The 22,482-nt window shown below is 41.0% G+C and overlaps 1 protein-coding gene and 1 long non-coding RNA gene across 5 annotated transcripts in view; one reads left to right on the plus strand and one right to left on the minus strand.

Annotated features, from left to right (window-relative positions):
- CDON (cell adhesion associated, oncogene regulated) overlaps nt 1-22,482 on the plus strand; it is a 123,479-nt gene that overhangs the window by 57,165 nt on the left and 43,832 nt on the right. The window contains exon 1 of one of the 4 annotated variants that reach the window (XM_079954932.1): nt 5,560-5,717. The exons of 1 other annotated variant lie outside the window; for it this stretch is intronic. The gene's annotated coding sequence lies outside the window, so the exon portion shown is untranslated. Of the gene's footprint in view, nt 1-5,559; nt 5,718-5,861; nt 6,017-9,662; nt 9,827-22,482 lie in introns of those variants that run through there. 2 more of the 4 variants (XM_079954935.1, XM_079954934.1) reach the window with 2 other exon arrangements.
- LOC307204006 lies at nt 13,401-18,888 on the minus strand. Its single transcript, XR_013833445.1, has 2 exons — nt 16,481-18,888; nt 13,401-13,520 (listed from the first exon to the last, which is right to left on the minus strand). It is a non-coding gene; the product is annotated as an uncharacterized lncRNA (long non-coding RNA).

Here is a 22,482-nt window from a genome sequence, read left to right on the forward strand (position 1 = left end):
AGCAGCACTTCAAGGTGCAGCTTGAGATGCAGGGAGATCACATATGGGAATACTCTGTTTATGAACTCCCTGCAAATAGACAACCAGTACAAAGGGCAAAATGGCCAAGTAGTTGTTGTTTAGTCGTGTCCAACTCTTCGTGACCCCATGGACCAGAGCACGTCTGTCGTCCCCTTCTCCTTGTGCCCTCAATCTTTCCCAACATCAGGGTCTTTTCCAGGGAGTCTTCTCTTCTGATGAGGTGGCCTAAGTATTGGAGCCTCAGCTTCACGATCTGTCCTTCCGGTGAGCACTCAGGACTGATTTCCTTAAGAATGGAGAGTTTTGATCTTCTTGCAGTCCATGGGATTCTCAAGAGTCTCCTCCAGCACCAGAATTCAAAAGCATCAATTCTTCGGCAATCAGCCTTCTTTATGGTCCAGCTCTCACTTCCATACATCACTACTGGGAAAGCCATAGCTTTAACTATACAGACCTTTGTGTGCTTTTTTTATTTATTTACAGGGAGTCTGTTTTTATTCATTTGGTGGTGGTGGGCGTATTCAAAAGTGGTATCCCACACCAAGCATCATAGAATCATAGAATTGTAGAGTTGGAAGGGACCCCGAGGGTCATCTAGCCCAACCCCCTGCAAGGCAGGAATCTTAACTAAAGCACCCATGACAAATGGCCACCCAGCATCTGCTTAAAAACCTCCGATGGAAGAGTCCACCATGTCCCAAAGAAGTCCATTCTTGTCCAACAGCTCTTCCTGATAAAAAGTTGTTCCTGGTGTTTAATCTCCTTTCTTGAAACTTGAAGCTTGCTCCGTCTTCCAAGTCACAGCCCTTGAGATAGCTATCATATCTCATTTCAGTCTCCTCTTTTCCAGGCTAAACATACCAAACTCCATCAACCATTCAGAGCTTCAGACCCTCGATCATCTTGGTTGCCCCCCTCTGCACATCTTCCAGCTTGTCAATATCTTTCTTAAATTGTGGTACCCAGAACTGGACACAGCATTCCAGGTGTGATCTGACCAAGGCAGAATAGAGTAGCACTATTGCTTCCCCTGATCTGTGTAAGAATTTAGGCTGCAGTCCTAACCCCATTACCTAGTAGCAAGTCCCACTGACTTCAGCAGGACTTATTTCTCAGTAGACCTGGTTGGTTGAATTTACTTACATGCCACTCTTCCACAATGCACCCAAAGTGGCTTACAGCAAACATCCAAAAATCAAAATACAAATATACAAAATATAGAGCATGTCAGTAAATTTCAAAAATGACAATTTAACAAACACAGAATAAATTCAGTATCACCAAAACACACACACCACAATATAGGTTTAAGTACTGTAAATACAAAGCAAAACAAGAGTTAATTGACAATAAAGTTTCTAGTTTTCCTGTACTGCAAGCAGCTTGGCTTACAGCTCAGAGGGGAGGGGTCCTCTCACCAGGCTAGATGACACATACAGCTGGCTCCCAAATCTTTACTCCAGAGGAGGCTGGCAGCAGCAAAAAGCAGAAGCTGGGCAGGGCAATGATGGTCAGTCCCTTCCCTAGCATCCTAGTGCATATCTTATTGGTTAGGAGTACACTGTTGGTATAAAGTTTATCCATGAATTCTTATGGAAGCAACAACCTTTTATTTTCACTCATTGAAAGAAATGTTTTCACTAATAGTATTACAATTTATAAGCACTTACCTGGATAAGAGCCAGCCATTTCCTGAGATCCCCTTTCCCCCAAGACTCCATTGTATTTATTTTAAAACTTGGTGGAGGTGGGGTTTTGAAAATGCTTTGCTTAATTTAAACCCTTTGTTTTCGCTTCACTATTAATGTCAATATATATGGCCTGCAACAAAGAATCTTGTTTTGTCTAGCGACGTTGATCCTTCCAAAAATGCTTATTTTTAGAACGCCTAAAAGTCAGCCAAACATGCAACAGCCACAATCTGTCTTCTTTTAGACAGGAAAAATACAAGCTTCTATTGGGTTTTTGTTTGTTTGTTTCGTTGTCAACTCCACAATGTTCAAGTGGATTCTAACCACAGCCAGATGACGTATAATGTTACTAGGGTGGTTGTGTGCCCTAATTTACAATGGGCAGTCCTCTATTGGGCTGACACTCCTCTATTGGAAGCGTCCAAGTCTTGTTTAAAGAGAAAGAACCCCAAGAATGGTGAGCAGGTGCCATGAAGTTTGAGATCAACAGTGAACACCTGCACAGAAGAAAAAGCAGACACCTGGCCATAGTTGTTCCCACTACTGTGAGATGTATTTTAGTTAAATGATAGCAATTCTTCCTAATTTTACATCGTTACATATAAATTGGGGATGCGGGTGGCGCTGTGAGTTAAACCACAGAGCCTAGGACTTGCTGATCAGAAGGTCGGCGGTTCGAATCCCTGCGACGGGGTGAGCTCCAGTTGCTCGGCCCCTGCTCCTTCCAATCTAGCAGTTCGAAAGCACGTCAAAGTGCAAGTAGATAAATAGGTACCGCTCTGGCAGGAAGGTAAACGGTGTTTCCGTGCGCTGCTCTGGTTCGCCAGAAGCGGCTTAGTCATGCTGGCCACATGACCCGGAAGCTGTACGCTGGCTCCCTCAGCCAATAAAGCGAGATGTGAGCCGCAACCCCAGAGTCGGCCACGACTGGACCTAATGTTCAGGGGTCCCTTTACCTTTACTTTTTACATATAAATTAGATACGTAAGTTCTTTGCAAATCTGTGTCCTCTTTTGAGGTGATACATTTCCACTCTTTTTGGGTGCTATATAAATGAGCACCCCAGCTGGAGCTAGCTGAATTGCCCATGGTGTATTGTCACTGAAGATTTAGAAATATTTTATGACTGTTCTTCCCCATGTCTCTATATGTTAAAGGAGACAGACAGCTGGGGAGGCTAAACAAACTTATTAGGGAGCAAGCCCCATTGGACACAATGGTCTTAATTCCAAATACAGTGGTCCCTCTCAAGACGAAATTAATCCATTCCGTGAGGCTCTTCGTATAGCGGTTTTTTCGTCTTGCGAAGCAAGCCCATTGACAGCTTAGCGGATTAGCGCTATTAGCGGTTTAGCGGCTTTTAGCGATCAGCTGTTAAGCGGCTTATCAGCGGATCAGCTGATAAGCAGCTTAGGGCTTAGGAAAAGGGGGGGGGAGGGGAAAAACCCCGCAGGAACTCGCAAGACATTTTTGTCTTGCGAAGCAAGCCCATAGGGAAATTTGTTTTGCGAAGCGCCTCCAAAACGGAAAACCCTTTCGACTAGCGGGTTTTCCGTCTTGCGAGGCGTTCGTCTTGCGGGGCACCACTGTAAACATGTATCGGAGACATAAGGCATGTTCAGGACCGAATGTTTGCATGAGTGACAAAAGGTAAACTTGATCAGAACAAGTTATTGCAGGAGCTACTCAAATGCTACAGCTATTAGGAAGTAAGATCATCACTCCTGGGACGGTAATACGTACAGGATAGGGGTGCATGCATTCTTGAGCAAAGATAAGATACTGCGTTGAATTTCATGAATGCACATTTCAGTTTTTTTCCTTTCATTATGAATGGGTAAGTGTGGCAAAAAAAGGAATCACAATAGCAAATGAGAGCAGGAGACTGTACTCTGTGTATCAAGTGTAGAATTTTATTTATGGCATTAGAATTACACTGGCTTTGTGCCAGTGCAAAAATATCAACCCCGTGGCACTCCTTTCAAGGTTTTCAGCTTCCCCAAGGAGAGAAGTTCTAGTTAGCAAATGAGTAGCTTTATTTATTTATGACACATGGCCATTTTTAATTTCAGAATTTGTTATGCATATCATCACTCTGGCCTCTGGGGACATCAGGCATAAAACTGAACCTCTGATATATAGCATTCCGTGCTGCTGCTGGTAAATATATTAACTCAGCCTAGCAGAAGACTTTCAGATAATTTACTAGCTCACCTGTCTACAGCTACAGGCCATCAAGCAGACCCAGCAGCAAGTTGCCCTTTGTTTATTTTTGTTTAATTGCTACCTTTATATCTCTCCTTTCTTCCATGATGCATAATTCCCAGACAGACTCTTCAGGGGCAGGGGCTCTGAGTGACTGACCCAAGGATATTCAGTGAGTTTCATGGCTGAGTGGGAGGATTTGAAACCTAGTCTCCCAGGCCCTAGTCCGGCACTCTAACCACTGCAGTGCTCTGCCTCTAACATATGTGAGCCCCGTGGTGCTCTGGCCACTTTAAACTGCTATCATCTGCCTCTATGCAGTGTTCCCCCCCCCCAAAATATGACAATTCATTCTCTAAATACATACTTCCCTCTACCTGCTCCAATTTTAAAACATTATTTTTTAATTGAAAAGGTTTAGGAAGTGAAGCTTATTCTTTAACATGATTCTTGGAGGGTGTGCTAATTTCAGGGTTTAGATTTTCTGTTGTTATTTGTATATGTACATTAAATGTGGAAATTGTAATGATTTGATTTATAGCACCAGCAGTGCTTTCTTTTTCTTTCTAAAAAAATGTTTAGGGGTACTCACATTTTGCTTCAAGAAAATCACCATTTTATAGTTCAAATCGGGGAAAATAAATACAGTAAATGGACAAAAGTGCAAAAATTCGCAAAATGTTAAGGGGTATGCATCTCCCTGCGTCCCCCCAGAAAAAATCACTGCCTCTATGAATAAATAACGCACGTAATTTTTTTTTATGGTTTTTATAAAGGAGCAACACTGCAATCCCACACCTGCTTACCTAGGAGCAAGTCCCACTAAACTAAATGGGGCTTATTTCTGACACTGGGATCGCAGCGTTCATCTCAGTAATAATGTGCGCAGCGATAAAGCCCACAGCAAACCATACACATACTTCACACGTTGCTGGATCTCATTGAGAAAACGAGGTCAAACAGAGTTACACATTCCCGCAGCCCCGCCTCCTTTTCTGGACGGCAACGCCCATGTTCGTACGGGGGGGGTGGGGAGAAAGAAACACCTTCGCTGTTCCTTCCTCGGACTTCCAAGCGGCGGCGCCCCCCTTCGAAGCCAGCCGTTTCCTCCACAAAGTCGCCGCCCTCACATCTCCGCTCTCAAGCAACGGACGCGGCTCGGCCAGGATTGAGATTTCGCTCATTTACGCACGCAACCCCCCCCACCTTCCATTTGTTTACGCCATTGGTACATTCCAAGAGTGTTGCGGTGGCGGGAGGAGGGAGGAGCGCGGGAAGGCAAAGGAAACCGCCGTTTGGCTGAGCGAGCGCGGTGGGCGGCGCTTGAGGCGCGAGCCCAGCCGTTTTGACTCGTGAGGAGAAGAAGGAGGAGGAGGAGGAGGAGGAGGAAGGCGGAGCCTCGAGCGCGCGCCTCCGCCTCCCTCTCCGTCTGTGAGAGGCTGCGCTCGGGCGCGAGCGGGCCATGGGGCGGGGCTTAACGCACCCACCCACCTACCCTCGCGAGCGGAGCCGAGCGCGCGCCTGTCGCTTGCTGGGGCGGGCGGGCGCGCGCGCGTTCCCTCCCTCAGTTCAGTCAATCAGTCCGTCAGTGCTTGAGAGTCGTGTGTTGTTCGTTGGCGGCGGCGGCGGCGGCGGCGGCGCAGGACGGGACGGTCTGCTCTGGCCGGTTGGTCGGTCGGTGTTGGATGGAGGGTCCCGTCCGCCTCGCCTGCTCTCTCTGGAATGTACTGGGGGGCGGCTGCCGAGTGGGAGCGAGGGCTCTATGGGCGCAGGCAGCGCCGCTGCTGCCGCTGAGGAGAGGTGAGAAGGAGGGGAGCCGCGGCGCTGGCTGGCGGGGGGGGAGTGGGGGCGGGTTGGCTGCGGTGGGTGTGTTAAAAGCCGGTGAGGGGATGAAGAGAGGCCGAAGAAGTGCCGGGGCTTCGGGCCGAATGCCTTGAGCCCGGCCAGCCCTGGGTGTGCGCGCGTACGTGTGAATGCGCGCTTGGAGTTACAGGTCATCTCAGGAGGGCAAAGTGTAGGGCCGGGGGACGCTGCTGCAGCTGCTGAGGGCCCTCAGAGAGGAGGAGGAGGAGGAGGAGGAGGTGCTCTTCAGTTAAATGGTGAGGCTCGGTGTTTACAATCGGTTCGTTTTTACGGCTACGTGTAAAGAATCGTCGTACACTGTACTCTGAACCGGGAAGTGGGGCGCGTTTGTGTGTAAACGACTCGGATCCGAAGCAAGAGCCGGGTGTTAGCTGCAGGCTGATTTTGGCGGGGACACCCCCACCCCAATGCACAACACCCACACACCCTGTAAAAAACCCAACAAGACGGGTCATCAATGTGCGAAACAAATAAACACGTGCGCACATGTGTGACACCTTTAAAGGCTCGCTGATTTATTGTGCGAGTAAGCTGATGTGGGCTACGGGCAGCAAGCAGCCCACTCCATCAAGGCAAGAAGCAGTTAGGTTTTGCGCTGAGGCGGGAGCATCAGCAATGTTTCATGGCACCTGGAAGACAGTTTTATCCGGGATGTTAGCTTCACGAAAGCTGCTGCCATAATAAACCTGCTCCTCTTAAGTTGTGCCGCATTATTTAAAGACAGGATGCATGATCCAGCCAGCCACATCTAAGTTGGACCACAGTTCATGAAAGTGGGATTCTGTAGCCCATGTAAACTTATGCCACAATAAGTATATTGCTTTTAAATATGTTACAGAAGTGAGGCTTAGGTTTCTATTGTATTCTGGTGTTTATATTTGGTTTTAATGCATGTTTCACGTTACAAGGTACTTTAGGTCTCTTTTTTGAAAAATGCATCTAATGAATGCAATTGATAATAAAGCTTCTTAAAGTACCCCAAGACTTTCTTCTGTGTATATGTGTTTGCTTTAATAAGCTACCATGTCTACTCCTCTGGAATTTGAGGATATAAAGTTTGCTTAATCTGAAATAGTTTCTCATGCATCTGCCCAGGGGGAAGTAATTGGTGTGGAAGTACCTTTTTAAATCCTAGAACTGTGAAATGAAAGAAGCATTATGACTTTAGTCTTTAATTCTGGGTGTCATTTTTGATATCACGGTATCCATCCTCTACAGTTGGCACTTGAAGAAAAGATCTGTTTGTTGTTGAGTGCATCCAAGCTTTCCCCCTATATACAAAGGGATGAGCACCTCTTACTCAGCTGTACTTTTCTGCAGAGTGCATATGCAAACTAACACTGGGGTTCTGGAATAACCAGCGCCTCCTGGTTCCATTTATAAATGTGAAAGCGGTTTGGGGGGGGTGGAGGCAGATGATTCTGCTTAACAATTTCTTAACTTTCATTTTTACCTGACAATGGATGAAATATTCTGATTGGTATGAATATACCCTCTTGCACCTGATTACTTTACTTTAAAATAAGTTAGCCCAGTACAAGACATCACTTTTTATGTCTTCTGCCCCCATATCCTATACTTCCTTTAATGTAAATAAATTATTCTGCCTACTTTTTGTTACCTGACTTTGCAGTCAGGGATAACCTTACCTGATTGTGTTCCTGTCATTTATGATGCAGTTTCAAAAGCTCTAGTGTGTACATGTGGAAGGAAGAATACCTGTGATTACCTGTGTGAATTGGAAGGTATTCTATTCCTTCTGGTTAAGGCATGGATGCTGTATATCCATGACCAAATCCCACAGAAACAGATAATTGGATCCTAAGCAGCTGCCATGTCTGCAGTCTTCTGATGCTGTCTTGATCAGAAACTTGCTTTTGATAGAGCCAAAAGCAGTTCCTGGCACTTCAATGGGAAATGTGATTGAGAAGCTTGGTTGTCAACTTCAAACTGTTTTAAGTTCTGGCACATCTCTTTATGAACATGAAATTGTAAGCAGCATCTTGTTTTTCTTAAAAAGTATTTATAGCAGCTACATGTTGGGAGTTCTTCTCATTTGGGCTGAGATGAAACATCACATTTTGTCTGGAAAGTTTAAATTAACTGTTGTTAACTGCTGCTCAACTAGAAAGCATTCTTACCAGGAGCAGCCTGCATTGCCGCTATCTGTTATGCACATGTTAAAATTGCATAGTGTCCAAATGAGTTGTGTGGAAGAAAGATATTATAAAATAAGAAAAGTTTGTTTCTCTGTACTGTACCTAATTTCAGAGGAACAGTTTGCTTAATCAGGAACATAATTCGCTGTGACTTGTGGGTTTACATAAGAGAATTCTTAGCATTAAGTTCTTTCAGCATCTTAATTAACCAAACTTGCAGGAGATTGATGCCTCAATCTGCTGTTCCTGGAGGCTATCTCTATTGATTTCTAAGCAGAGTATTTATGATTCTGTGTCAAAACACTTGTGTTTTTTTGTCAAAAGGAGATCAGTTGTGATTTTAACCCTGTATCACTCTTAACAGAGGCTTGGCTGGTTTTAAAACTTTGTATTCAAATATGATTTTTCCTGTGAAAAGAACTCTATAGTGTCATTTAGTTTTCTCAGAAAGGACACAGTAAAGAGTTGTATCATGTTGCTTTAGTTTGTAGGTTTCATAATCCTTGCCCAGTCTAGCAGGTGGTTTGACTTTCAAGTGAATTAAATTGATTGTTTAGACAGCCAGGTCAGCAAAACAGTACAGAATGAGTTTTCTATGTACCAGAGCAGGAACTGTTGTACTCCTTTTACTGTCAAAGTGAGAGAGGACTTGGTACTGAATTCAATTTAGGAGGCCTATAATCTGATGTTTTTCCATGATGGATAAAAAACATGCAGACCTATTTTGATGGGTTTTTACATTTTTTTGTGGGGCGAGTGTTTCTTTTTAGTTATAGCATGTACATAACCTAGGGGTTGAATCTAGTTCATTATGACCTATTATCTGACAGTTTCCTTTCACAAGTAATAATGGTTGTAGTCTGTCTGCAGCGCATTTTAAACAGGATTTAGGGCAATATTATTTTAAATGTTAATGTTCTCTAACTGTGAAATATCCCTTGACTTTGAGCCATAAAAGTTATTTCCCAGGGCCATTTGGCATATATCTCATGATTTTCAAAACTCATAGTATTCAGCAACATCGGTGTCATGTACAAAGAGATTTCATTTTGAAGGTTAAAAATCTAAAGGAAAAATAAATCACTGCTAGCTTGTTTTCATGCTCAAAGAGTTAAGCATGAATGTCTTGCTGTTAAAATGAAACCATGCAGCATGCAATAATAGGAAACATCCCTTTGTAGGATATGTAACATTTTGTATGATTCTTTTTATATTTCCTTAGTTCCCTTTTTCAGCCTTGCGATGTACAGTATCGCTGTCACGCACAATCTGGGTAATAGTACTGAGGTGATATTAATGTGACTCTTTAAAATCAAACTAATTATATCTGCCTGAAAGAGCCACATTAGTGTGATTCTTGCTCCCTAGTGCTTTTTTTGGAGCCCTGGAGACAACCTAGTGAATAGGGCTGAAAATTCATTCTGTATTTGATTAAATGGAACAGACTCGTTGCTTCTTACCCCAGCAGGGGCTATGAGATCTCTTGATCCCCGAAGCGGCTCATAGACCCTGGGAATTCCATTAGCAAGCACCTGAGGAATTTCTGCCCTGCAGTGCCTTTTTTTGTAATACGGGTGGGGGTGGGGAAAATAGAACAAGAAGTATATCACTCTTGATGATGAGTGGGGGAGGCTACACCAGAAGAATCTGTATGTTGGCAGATCTAAAATCAAGGCATGACTTAACAGCTTATCTAGTGAGAGAAAAGCCCAACCCCAAAGAATACGAATAGTTAGACACTGATGTTTAAAGAGAACTGTACTTTACTTAAGGCACTGAAATTAGTTCAACCACCCTTACTATTGAAACCATCACTTATTTCTCAGTCTGAAGAAGCAAACCGGTGGCAAACCATTATCAGTGCAAGCACTTAGACTTGTGGAGTGGGTGAGTCTTTTTAATAAGATAGAATATAACAGGCAATGGTGTGTACTTTTTATTTGCCAGTTAATATAAATTTGGTTTTTTAATTATTTTTAATTATTTGAATCATATTTGTGGTACTGTTTAAAGCATAGATTTTTGCTGAGAGAAGCCTCTAGAGCACTATTTTGATCACACTGATTTTTTTTTTAAAGTCTGAATAAGTAACAGATTCTTGGTAATTAACCTTTTATTTGTATACTTTTCATCTTCCCCCACAGGAAAAATACTGGTAATTGAAGCATTTCTCAATAGTTCCAAGTTTCTGTTCATTATCTTTTTATCTTAAATTTTTGATAACATATGCAAATGGTATATGATTTGTATGCAAGAATATATATGGATTGCACTATACATGTTTGATCATTTGGTGATTATTATATTTCTATATTGAATGGTATATTTCTTATGTGGTCCATTGTTTCCATTTACAATTTGTACATGGAATTTATGTCTATTTTTTAGACATACTTCATTAAAACAACTAAAGTACTTAGCAATTGAATATTGCACCTTGCCTGAACATAATCACAAAGATTGCACAGGTAGCCTTGTGTAATGTGGCTTACTTTTAAGGATGACAATCCCTTCTCTAAATACATACTCCCCTCTACCTGCTCCAATTTTTAAACATTATTTTTTAATTGAAAAGGTTTAGGAAGCGAAGCTTATTCTTTAACATGATTCTTGGAGGATGTGCTAATTTCAGGGTTTAGATTTTCTGTTGTTTTTTGTGTATGTACATTAAATGTGGAAATTGTATTGATTTGATTTACAGCACCAGCAGTGCTTTTTCTTCTTCTAAAGAAATGTTTAGGGGTACTCTCATTTTGACTCAAGAAAATCACCATTTTATAGTTCAAATTGGGAAAAATAAATACAGTAAATGGAGAAAAGTACAAAGATTTGCAAAATGTTAAGGGGCATGCATCACCCCAGGAAAAAGCACTGAACATCAGTATTGGCTAAGATTGTCTCTGGTACTGTCTGAGTTTGGAATCCAATTTTAGTAGTTGCACTGACAAACATTTCCAGTAGCATTTCTAGTTTATCATTTGGATATTTTAAAATAGAGCATATGAAGGGGGAAGAAAAATGTAAGGAGTTCCTTAGATTACGTAATTCAATCGGTTGCATGAAATATACTTCTGAAGTAAGATTGAAATATTATTTGTTTTTAAGTTTCATTTAAGCATAATTAGGTATGATGTGGGCTAACAAGTATAATAAATAGCTTAAATGTCAGCCTGGTAAAAGCACAAAACAGTGGGAAAATGATAAAATGGTATTATATTGATTGACACAAGAGCTAATATTTTAGGATTACAACTGAATCGTGTAGTCCTAACATTTGAAAGTAAGATTTTATTTCCAAAACAACTTATATTCTGAGAAGTTGGCATTCTCTGTTCATGATCTGCAAACATTGATCTTCTCTATTTCTGTTTAGTAAAATTATCTAGTTTGTGATGTTTACAAAATTCTTTTCAGCTATGCAGAACATTGGCTGTGACGTACTCCCTCTGCTGGTCAGCTGCAAAGGCAGCACTATTTGTGAATACAGTACCTGTTCAGGAAACTTTAGAGTAGTAGACACTTTTCATGTTTGATAGTACAACAGCTATAACTTTAGGGAAACAAAGAAAACAGTAATTTGGGAGTCATACAAGCACTACTATCTGTCTGTTAGAATGTAAATTCAAGATTCTTGATTTCAGCTTTCTCTTTTAGAATGGGTTCACCAAAGCACGAATTGCACACACATGCATTTGTTATCAAAGTACAAAAAAAATATATGCACTGTATTCTGTACATTAGAAGATTAAAGCTTTTAAAAACTAGATGGGCAGTCAGTCCATGTCAAGTTATTGGCACAATAAAACTATGCATTGAAAACCACAGAAACAAGTTCGGATAGTGACTTGAAGAAAGGGCACAGTTTTTAAAATGTAATGCTGTCTTAGCATTGCAGCCAAGTCTGTTCTTTTAACGTAAAGTAAACTATCTTAATGTAGCCTGGGGCATTTTATGTAGTACTGATGTCTGCCTTAGAAATGTGTCATAAGTGAGTATTCCAATCTATATTTTGTGTGGTAACTGATGTAGCATTTGCTTTATGATTCCAGTTTTTGATGGTTTATTATGCTCAAGAACTTCAGCAAAACGTATCAGTAAATAGCAGGTAACTTTCTCTGTCTCTACTGAAAATGGTTTTTCTTGCTATAGGGTTTTACATGAGTCTACTGTCTACAGCTGTCTTGATGAGTCTTCCCCAACCTAGTGCTCTCCATATGTTTTAGACAACTCCAGCTGGCTGAGGCTGATGGGAATTAAGTCCAACAACATCTGGCGGGCAACAGGTTGGGGACGGCTGACATTAAGGTTTTAGAAATTAGTGGCCACTGAGAGAACAGCATGCTGGATTAGATGGACCTTTGGTCTGATCCAGCAGGGCTGCTTCTATGTTTGTATCCATAGAAAAGTAGGTGGCAAGTGGCAAAGCAGGGGATTGGTGTGAGTAAGCTGTACAGAGAGTGTGTGGAAGACAGCTGTTCTGAAAAATCAGGGGTGGAGTCTAGCTAATCTGGGCATTGAGGATGCATGTGAGGCAGAGATGCACAGTGCATTGAGGGTTTACGTACCTCACTGCTTCAACAATGGGGTTGTGATTTTATGACAAGTCCAATGAGGTCTGGGCATCTCTAAGGCAGTCATAACCAAGCAGGAAATGTATGTGATCTTAGACGTGAGAAAGCAGCAGGTTGTGGGTTCTGATTCTGCAAGTTTGTTGAGTGTGAGGGAAGAGAAGTGGTGATCGTCATCCCTGTCTTCCTACCTGAGCCCTTTGTTGGCAGTATAGGCAGTGAACATACTCTCCTCACCCCTCACAGCATATATGCAGGAAGCATGATGTTGGCACAAGAGAAAGCATGATGCAGTCAGCTGACATATCAGTAAGGGAGGGTGATGGAATAAGTTGGGCAGACAGATATGGGAGATAAACATGGATGATGGAGACCATGTATCAGGAAAAGTGAGGAGAAATTTTCTCTCAGTCTACTATTTCGTAACTGTGGGCACATTTGTGTATTCTGTACCAGCCAATGCATTGGGTGTGGCCCTCTAGGGTCCTAAATTGAACTATTAGAAGAATAAGTCTTGGAATCCAGTGTCAGCCTCCTGATCGTGCTCCCTGTGAGGGCATGTTAGAGGAGGTGAGGTGATCCTGCCTATGGAACTTCCTTCTTCCAGCATTCTATGAAACCCTGTCCTGTACTGGACAGATATGGAGAAGGTGTCAGAACACCACTTTTTTGCCCCTTATACCTCCCAGCTAAGACTATTCCAACCCATCATCCATTACAACTATATTTTGCAGTTTGGCAGTAGGCATGTCTTGATTCACCGGCAGTCCCCCTAACCTGAATCAGCTGCTCACCATTGCTAGTAGCTCACATAACAGAGGCACAAATGCAAGGATCAGACACTGCAACAAGCCCAGATACAGATGCAATAAAATAGATATTAAAGAACCTAATAATGTTAACCACAATATCAAGGGTTTATTCACCTGCTTGTCTTCCAATATGACATACAGCATCATTGCCAGTAACGGCCTTCTGCATTCTATACAGCAAAGGGCAAACAGGTCAGTAGCCTTAATGCAAAGAAAGAGAGAGAAAACACAAATAATACATCAAAAAGGACCATATCCCATTGGAGAACATTTCACCACCACAGAATACTCTGTTACTGACCTTAAGTTGACCGTTCTTGAACAAAGAGAGGTGTTGATTAACTTGCAATGCCAGGATGTGTATGTTACTGTTCACAAAGCAATGTTGCTCATTGTAATTCTTTTACATACAGTTAAGTGTTAATACATTTTTCACCATCTGCCTTTCTTACATTTCATTTTCTGCTCATCTGACAGCTAATGTTTTGTCTCTTTCTCTATAGTCATGTGTACTATATAGAATCATAGAATCATAGAGTTGGAAGAGACCACAAGGGCCATCGAGTCCAACCCCCTGCCAAGCAGGAAACACCATCAGAGCACTCCTGACATATGGTTGTCAAGCCTCTGCTTAAAGACCTCCAAAGAAGGAGACTCCACCACACTCCTTGGCAGCAAATTTCACTGTCAAACAGCTCTTACTGTGAGGAAGTTCTTCCTAATGTTTAGGTGGAATCTTCTTTCTTGTAGTTTGGAGTCATTGCTCCGTGTCCGCTTCTCTGGAGCAGCAGAAAACAACCTTTCTCCCTCCTCTATGTGACATCCTTTTATATATTTGAACATGGCTATCATATCACCCCTTAACCTCCTCTTCTCCAGGCTAAACATGCCCAGCTCCTCATTGTAGCTACTCATTCAGCATCATATTCCATGCATCTGATAAAGTGGACGTTAGTCCTTGAAAGCATGTGCCATAATAAATTAATTTTAAAGATGCCGCAAGACTTTGTTTTTTGCCTATGTTCTAAATAAAACAATCTAAATAAAATGTTCTAAATATAACACTCAAGTTGTTGCTTGAATACCTGAGGATACAATATTAGAAATTATTAAAAAGCAAATAATCACAAATCCTTAATTTAATTCTTCAAATCCCCATTTAGCAATCACAGAAGTTATAAAGCATTTGACTGCTGGTGCAAGACTTGCCTACCAGTAAGTGGATTTATTTCTGCCATTATATCACATAAATCAGGGGCTGTACAAACAATGTTGATACCATGTAAATTGTAGAATAGCTGTAGCCTTCAATCCAAGAAATCTTTCTAATAAGACTGCTGCATTGTTGAAGGAATACTGAAATGATACTGTTGTAAATCTGCTGTTCTATGATCTGATGAAGCTGTTGAGATACATTTTGAAACATTAAAGCTTGATTTCCTCATGGAATCTTCTGAGTTACCTGGAAATTTGCATTGGGTTTTGGTTTCCCAAAACCTGAAAGAATTACAGGAGGTTAAAAAGTGTGGCCCACTACTTCATTTGAATCTAGTATATATGCCAACAAAATGCAAGCAAGACTGAGTTTGGTGAAAATGTCAGTGAAGTATAGAATAAATAACATGAAGTCAAAACTTAACAGTTGCTCCTTTCTTACTCTGTATTGAGTCAGATTTAATTCGTCTCTACCATATGCTGGTTGAAATTCTGTGGAACTCGTGTTTGCTTTGTGTTCCCATTCATGGGACTTGTATTTTCCCTGTGGCCATGAATTCAGTGAATTCTAATTACCTATGATGTAAGACAGTAGTAGATGACTGGGTGGCTATAAATTGTAGCTGCAGGTGTGGATTTAATAGATATATGTTCCTTTTATGGATCACAAATAGTATCTATAGTACAAGTTGCAACAGAAAATAAGACTTGATAAGCTGGCTTACTTTTGGCCTGTATTTTATAGAGTTGCCATAGTTTCTTGACAATGTCAGTGTAAGTACAGTTGAAAATTAAGTTATTAGTTATTTTAGAGTAGAGTTCAGATACCTTTGTACAAGTGCTTAATGACTGGTGGATACTTAATAGCAGAACACAATCATTCTTTAGCCAAAATGGATGCTAAACAGTGGTGTAATGGTTAGAGTGTTGCATCAGGACCTGGGAGAGCAGGGTTTGAATCCCTACTCAGCCATGAAACTCACTGGATGATCTACCTTAGCCTAACCTACCTCACAGGATTGTTGTGAGGATGATATGGGGGGAGGGAGAGAACCATGTACACCACCTTGAGATCCTTGGAAGATAAAGGTGGTATATAAATGTAAGCAATAATAATAAATAATAATAACCCTGATGGATATGTTCTGCCTCCAAAGTTGGAAACCACAGGAGGGGAGAGTGATGTTGTGCTCAGATCCTGCTTGTGGGTTTTCCATACACATCTGGTTGGTCAGTGTGAGAACAGGCTGCTGAAGTAGATGGGCCACTGGCCTGATCCAGCAGTCTCTTTTTACATTCTTATGTGTGTGTCTCTTCCTGTCATTTAAGTTATGGAATTTCCCAAAAGAACAGTGTTGAAGCATCTGAGCATTGTGATGGAATGAAATGTCAGGTTTCTACACTTGTTCTCTAGGTCTTCCTTCATCATATCTGGATGATCTTTAATGTCATTTTTCTACTCTTTCAAACCTAATTAATAGGTCTTCAGGCCTCTACGTTGGCTCATCTTACTTTTCTCTCCATGCGATTGAATTTGAGACTACTTGAGAGATCGTATTTGAATTCAAACCTAGTTCTTGTTGTACATGTTAGTAGCTTGCTTTCTTTTCGAATGCAAAGTATCTTACTACTGATTGCTTACACTAGTGAATGGAGTATGGCACTGTAAAGCTAAAAGAATTTCCTTACTGAAAATGCATGAACAGTCTTCTTGGGTTTCTTCTTCTGTACAGGCAACTCTCCACTTACGCAGGGGCTACGCTCCAGGGACAGCGCATAAAGCCAAAATCGCATATAGTCAAAACACATTGGGTTGAGTGAGTGTGTAAGATTGCCAAAGCCTTTTCCCTTAGACACCTATTCCATTTCCGTCCACTCATTTATTTTTTAGCCAAGCACATAAAGCTGGATGTGTGCAAGTTAAATGCACACAAGTTGCAAGTTACCTGTACTGCCGTGCTTGATTTGCTTTATTGAGATGTGTGGACTGTTACTGGGTTGTTAATGCACTTCTGGCATGGCATACCTTGTGTGTTCTACTCCATTCTTGTGACATACTTTAGTCAGAATGTTTTGGAATGTGGAATAATATACAGAGAATCATGCTTCTAGGTCAGAGGGTAGATGGTTCTATTATATCTCTAGGCCGCATCTGTATTCCATGTGCAAGTTCCATTAGACTGTCATTGGCCATACCTAAGAACCAGATGTGTTCGACATGGTTTAGTGTGCATTACATAGTCAGGGCCATATGCATGCCAAGTTTTAGAACAAAGCTGCTTTTTTGTGTGTCTCGTTATAACAATTGAATAATTAAAACAGTTGAAATCCTGCACTACCCTATTCCTTCTATAGCTTGCAGATGTGTAATTTAGTTGACCTATGAGTTGAGTTCAAGAATGAAAATTTATAGACCTCAAGGCAAAATGTAAAAGGCTTACCATTTGAAGTGTGGCTCAGATAAATGGGTGGTGGCCGCTATGTAGCTTCGAAACATGTACATCTTTTTGGTTTTTCAGAGGAGAAAAGTATTTCTCTCTAGGCATCACACCATGATTAGAATTTCTTACACAGCTGTGTAATCATGTTGGCAACATGTCAGCAAAATGTGTACAGTTTTTTTAGCTATGTGACCCACAGAGTCTTACAATGATGAGTTGCCCAACTTTTCTTAGCCTTTATAGTTTCCAAGAATTAAACTGTAATAGAAATGTTGAAAAGTCAGGAGCAAGGAAATACATTAAAATATGTATTCATTGGTCGGTGGTCATAATCAATGGTTATAATTTCTAAGTTAAATCAATATTTTTTTAAGGGTTGCAAAAAACTCTTCAAAGTTTTCTGTTACCATTCTGTATGGCATAAAGAAAGAAAGTCTCAAAATGGGACTGGAAAAATGTAGTGAACTCATAAAAGAGTAAATGGACAATTTACTACATTATTTTATTGAAACGTTCCTTGGGGGTGTAAATTTAGTTTAAGGTGAATTATAATGCCTCTGAGGGGGGTTTATATTGATGCTCATTGGACAGTTTACTGTTTTACTTGAGTTCTCTCCTTTACCCTGTACTATTTTGAGGTTTCCCTCTTTCTCTGCTCTTTTGCATTTGGTTCTGTCCTTTTGTATTTAGTGTTGTAGCAGTTGTTTGTAGCCTTCTTCTCTTGAGCTATAATAAGCCTGGTTCATGTTGCAAGACACAAGATTTTCATAGTGACTTTCAGTTTCAGTAGTAGATGGATTTATGTGAATTTAATACTTGCAGAAATAAGCCACCATTGTATTTTGTTTCACAGTAACTTGACCACAGAGAATTTGTCTCAGGATTGTAGCTTTGAGACCTACGTTGGGTAAAAGATTCCTGCATTGGATAAAAGATTCCTGCATCGCAGGGGGTTGGACTAGGTGTCCCACATGGTCCCTTCCAACTCTACAGTTCTATGATTCTAAGTTTCTGTGAAATAGACTCCCTGGAAAAGTTCAAGAGTTCCTTCAAATGGTTGTGGTGTTTGATGAAACATGAAATGGTGCTTTGTGGCAAGTTGGCATATTTTTGTTCCTACTAGCTCATGCTGAAACTTGACTCGAAAAACAAAACACCCTAGTCTAGTCATAGTGAATCAGTGGAACACTTTACCTGTTGCTTTAAATTAAAACTTTTTCCAGGAAAGTGTTGTGACTTGTAGAATCTAGAAAAAAAATTTTACTAGTGCACATCTGTGATTCAAGGTTGTAAAAAGTGCTTGGTACACCCTTTATCTCTAGAGTTTGGTTTATCTTTAGTGCCTGACTCTGTTTTTAATTTAAATTTATATTTACCACTTTGAGAACTGAAGGTTCTCAAAGTGGTAAATATTAATATACTATTAAAATCAAACAAGGTTAGGAATGAAGTTACAGCAACAAAGTAAGCTTTAAAGCAACATATGGTCACCATCAGACACTAGTAGGAGGGACATATAATCACAATAGCAAAGGCATGAAAAAAATAGCAGGTTGTTTTTTTTTACAAGATGTTGAAATGCCAATAAAGAGTGGGACCAACAAGTGTCTTGGGGTTGGGAGTCACATAATCAGAGCAGTACACCTTGATATGTATGATTATTACATGCACAGTGATTTCCAAATTTGGGGCAGGGTGGTCAATATCATATTTGTAATATGTATAAAGGGACGCAGGTGGCGCTGTGGGTTAAAGCCTCAGCGCCTAGGGCTTGCCGATCGAAAGGTCGCGGTTCGAATCCCTGCGGCGGGGTGCGCTCCCGCTGCTCGGTCCCAGCGCCTGCCAACCTAGCAGTTCGAAAGCACCTCCGGGTGCAAGTAGATAAATAGGGACCGCTTACCAGCGGGAAGGTAAACGGCGTTTCCGTGTGCAGCTCTGGCTCGCCAGAGCAGCGATGTCACGCTGGCCACGTGACCCGGAAGTGTCTCCGGACAGCGCTGGCCCCTGGCCTCTTAAGTGAGATGGGCGCACAACCCCAGAGTCTGTCAAGACTGGCCCGTATGGGCAGGGGTACCTTTACCTTTAATATGTATAAATGGAGTGTTGACTGCTTGATTCCTTCCTTGTTTTAGAACAGTGAAATAAACTTGGAAGCGAGTTTGTTGCTCATCAACTTTAATTCAGAGCATAAATGAAGGCATAACGTTGTTGCTGGGTTATATAGATATCTCACGTTTAACAAATGAAAATAGGCATATTTGTTCCTGAACAGGGATAGCATAACCACTATAGTCCATGCATTTGTAATTTCTAGGCTAGATTACTACAATGTGCTCTATGTGGGGCTGCCCTTGGGTCTTGTGTGGAAGCTCCAGCCGGGGATATGGCTGACAGCATGTGACAACATAATTAAAACATTAGCATTGCTGCCAATCTGCTACTAAGTCAGGTTCTGGGTCCTTGTATTAATTTATCTTAGGGACCACTTGAACCCTTACATTCCAGACTGAACCCTGAGGTAATCAGCAGTGGCATCATTAGTTGTTTCCTAAGTGGACGAGGCTCATTTGATAGTAACAAGAAGCCTTTTGTGTCCCTGGAATACTTGTGGAATACACTACCAGTAGAGGTACCTTCTTTTTCAGCTTTTAAATCAGGGGTAGGCAACCTAAGACCGGATGTGGCCCAATTGCCTTCTTAATCCGGCCTGTGGACGGTCCGGGAATCAGCGTGCTTTTACATGAGTAGAGTGTAATTTATTTAAATTTTATTTAAAATGCATCTCTGGGTTATTTGTGGGGCATAGGAATTCGTTCATCCCCCCAAAAAATGTCTGGCGCCCCACAAGGTCTGAGGGACCGTGGACTGGCCCACGGCTGAAAAAGGTTGCTGACCCCTGTTTTAAATGCTTGCTGAATTTTTTTCAATTCCATGAGGCTTATGCTGGCAATTACACATACAGTACATCTTTCTGTAATAGTTTGCTGTTCTCTGGGTTTTTTTAAACTGTAATTTTGTGTACTTTTTATGTATAACTGTTGTAAACTGTTTAAAGAACAGTGGTATACAAATGTTCAAAACAAACAATTAAAGCATTTCATATTGGTGTCACATACAAGCCATCTAGTTGCCCAAGGTGAGCAGGTTCAAATGCCTGAATAACTATCGGATCTCTCTGCATGATTTTAGCAAGTCACTTTCTTTCTGTCTAATTTATCTCTCAGGTAGTACTTGTGCGCACAGTAGCATAAAGCTTGCTTAAACATATGTTCTTAATGGTTGCGTTCAGAGTGTTACAGTGACCTACAGCAGATGGTATTGGATTTTGATGAGGAAATTTTCCACATTCCTGCCTTTCCATATCATTTTGAAAAGGCATTCATTTAATCCCCTTCCCCCTTGTGGCCCATGGAGATTTGTATTCATCTGGTTGCCTTTTCCGTGTCAAGTGTCCATATTTATCATGAATAATATAAGGGATATCACACACCTCAGATTTAGTTGCTGTACCTAACTCCACCCTTTCTGCTCTTGGAATGTAAAATGACCCAAATCCAGAAGTTGGGGGGGGGGGTGAAGGGAGTAAGATGTGCATAGCCAGACAACAGAAACTCAGTTGCTGTCAGCCCATTGAACTTAGTGAGACTTACTTCTGAGTGGACATCCATATATTTGTCTGTTCAGATTTAAACCATGCTATATTAATTTATTTTAGGAAGATGAGAGAGGGATAATAAACCAATTAGTTAATTCATAGCTGTTACTAAACATACCTATAATAAATTTATTAATTAAATGGGTTTTCATAAAAGCTTATGACTGCAGCCTGCATTGAAACTACCACTTTTTATACATTCTTATTTATTGATTTCACTGCAGAGTTTGAAATGCCCATTGTTCTAGGCACATTTTGCAACAGGGAATTTCATTTGCGCGAGCAGTTTCTGAGGACTGGGCGCAGTACTGCGCCAAAGATTTCAGATTAAAACTTCATAGTGGAAGGAAAGGAGGACCTTTTTCTGCCTCCCCACTTCCAGCTACTCTCTGAAGACTGGAGAAGAGACCCTCTTAAGAACATTAGGGGGGCGGGCGGGTAGGAAGAAGGATTCTTGTTATTAAAAAAGTGCCTTGACAGTCCATTGTTGCGCTCATAACCTAGGTTTAAGGTGCCATTTAGCTTCTAGCTTTCATATCTCAGTTTCTAACACTGTTATACTGATACGCAGTACTAGCTTTCTTCCAAGGCATTCCAATGTTATTTGCATTTTTAAAATACTAAAACAAACAAATGGTACAAAGTATGGAACATTTTCTTCTTAGACCAAGTGGTGGTCCCTTCAAGAGCTGATAATGAGCCTCCTACCTTGGGCTTCTTCACTTCTGCCTTCCTTCAGGGCATACAGCTCTTAATTTGCCCCAAGCAAGGTGTTGGAAGAGCTACCCTAACAGTAATAGATGAAAGATGGCAGTTGTGGAAAAAGACAGCAGGCTTGAGGACTGTCTTCTGTTTGGTCTAGCAATTTTAGAACAATTTTTTTAAAAAAATTCTTAATTGCCATTCTATTTGCTTACTAAAGATGATATACAATAATAAGAAAAAAGGCAAAGTTAGGCACGCTGATACACAAGTAAAATATGGCAATTTCTCCACTAGTTTTCTAATATCTTCATTGGGACCATCCAAAATGTCACAAAAGTGTAGCATACTTTTGAGTTCCCCAGAACTCAGCATACAAATAAGATGTTTACACAGAGATGAGACCAAGAGGACAGCTTGTAGACTCAGTTACAAGATGGAGACTGCAGGCTAAATAAGTCCCTCCCAGGTGCTTCAGAGATCAGGTTACACACCTAGGAATAAATAAGCGATGCCATCTCCAAATTTCTGATAAATTAAAGCCTGGCTTGTAACATATCTGTGTCAAAAATAATGAATAACAAAAAATTCTCCTGAAATGGTTAAAAATGTTAAACTTTTGAAATAATATTATGATTCTAAAGTTTAATTCAAATTAGCTTGTTACACACATTGTATTTTTGTCCTAAATTTAGAAAATTTAGGTGTGTGCACACATATCCTGCCTTCATTCTTGGTTTGAAAAACTTCTGGTAAATTATTTGTTCCATTCAGTATCATAGATTTGTGAAAGGCTAGTGCAAATATTGAAAATGCAAATTTAGTTGAAGGACTGAACCTTGGAAACCAACCAACTAACTTCTCTCTTCCCAAACAAAGTACTTCTAGATCTGACTTTTCAAATCACTTTTGCAAGTTTCTTGTCCGCAGGCATGTTGGAGGCCTGGCTTCTTTTAATCTAGTAATACACAAAAATATAAGTTGTAGTTCCTGCCTTTTACATTAGGTTGTGACTAAATCAAAACATTATTTGAGCTGAATCCCTTCTTTTCTGAATGTAATTAGGAACACACTGATTCTTATTGCAGCTGGCACCCTCTCACTATTGCCTTTTTCTTCATGTGACCCCCATGGTCTCGATGACCTTTCC

The sequence above is a fragment of the Podarcis cretensis genome (assembly GCF_951804945.1).
Source record: "Podarcis cretensis genome assembly, chromosome: 15".
Lineage (NCBI taxonomy): Eukaryota > Metazoa > Chordata > Lepidosauria > Squamata > Lacertidae > Podarcis > Podarcis cretensis.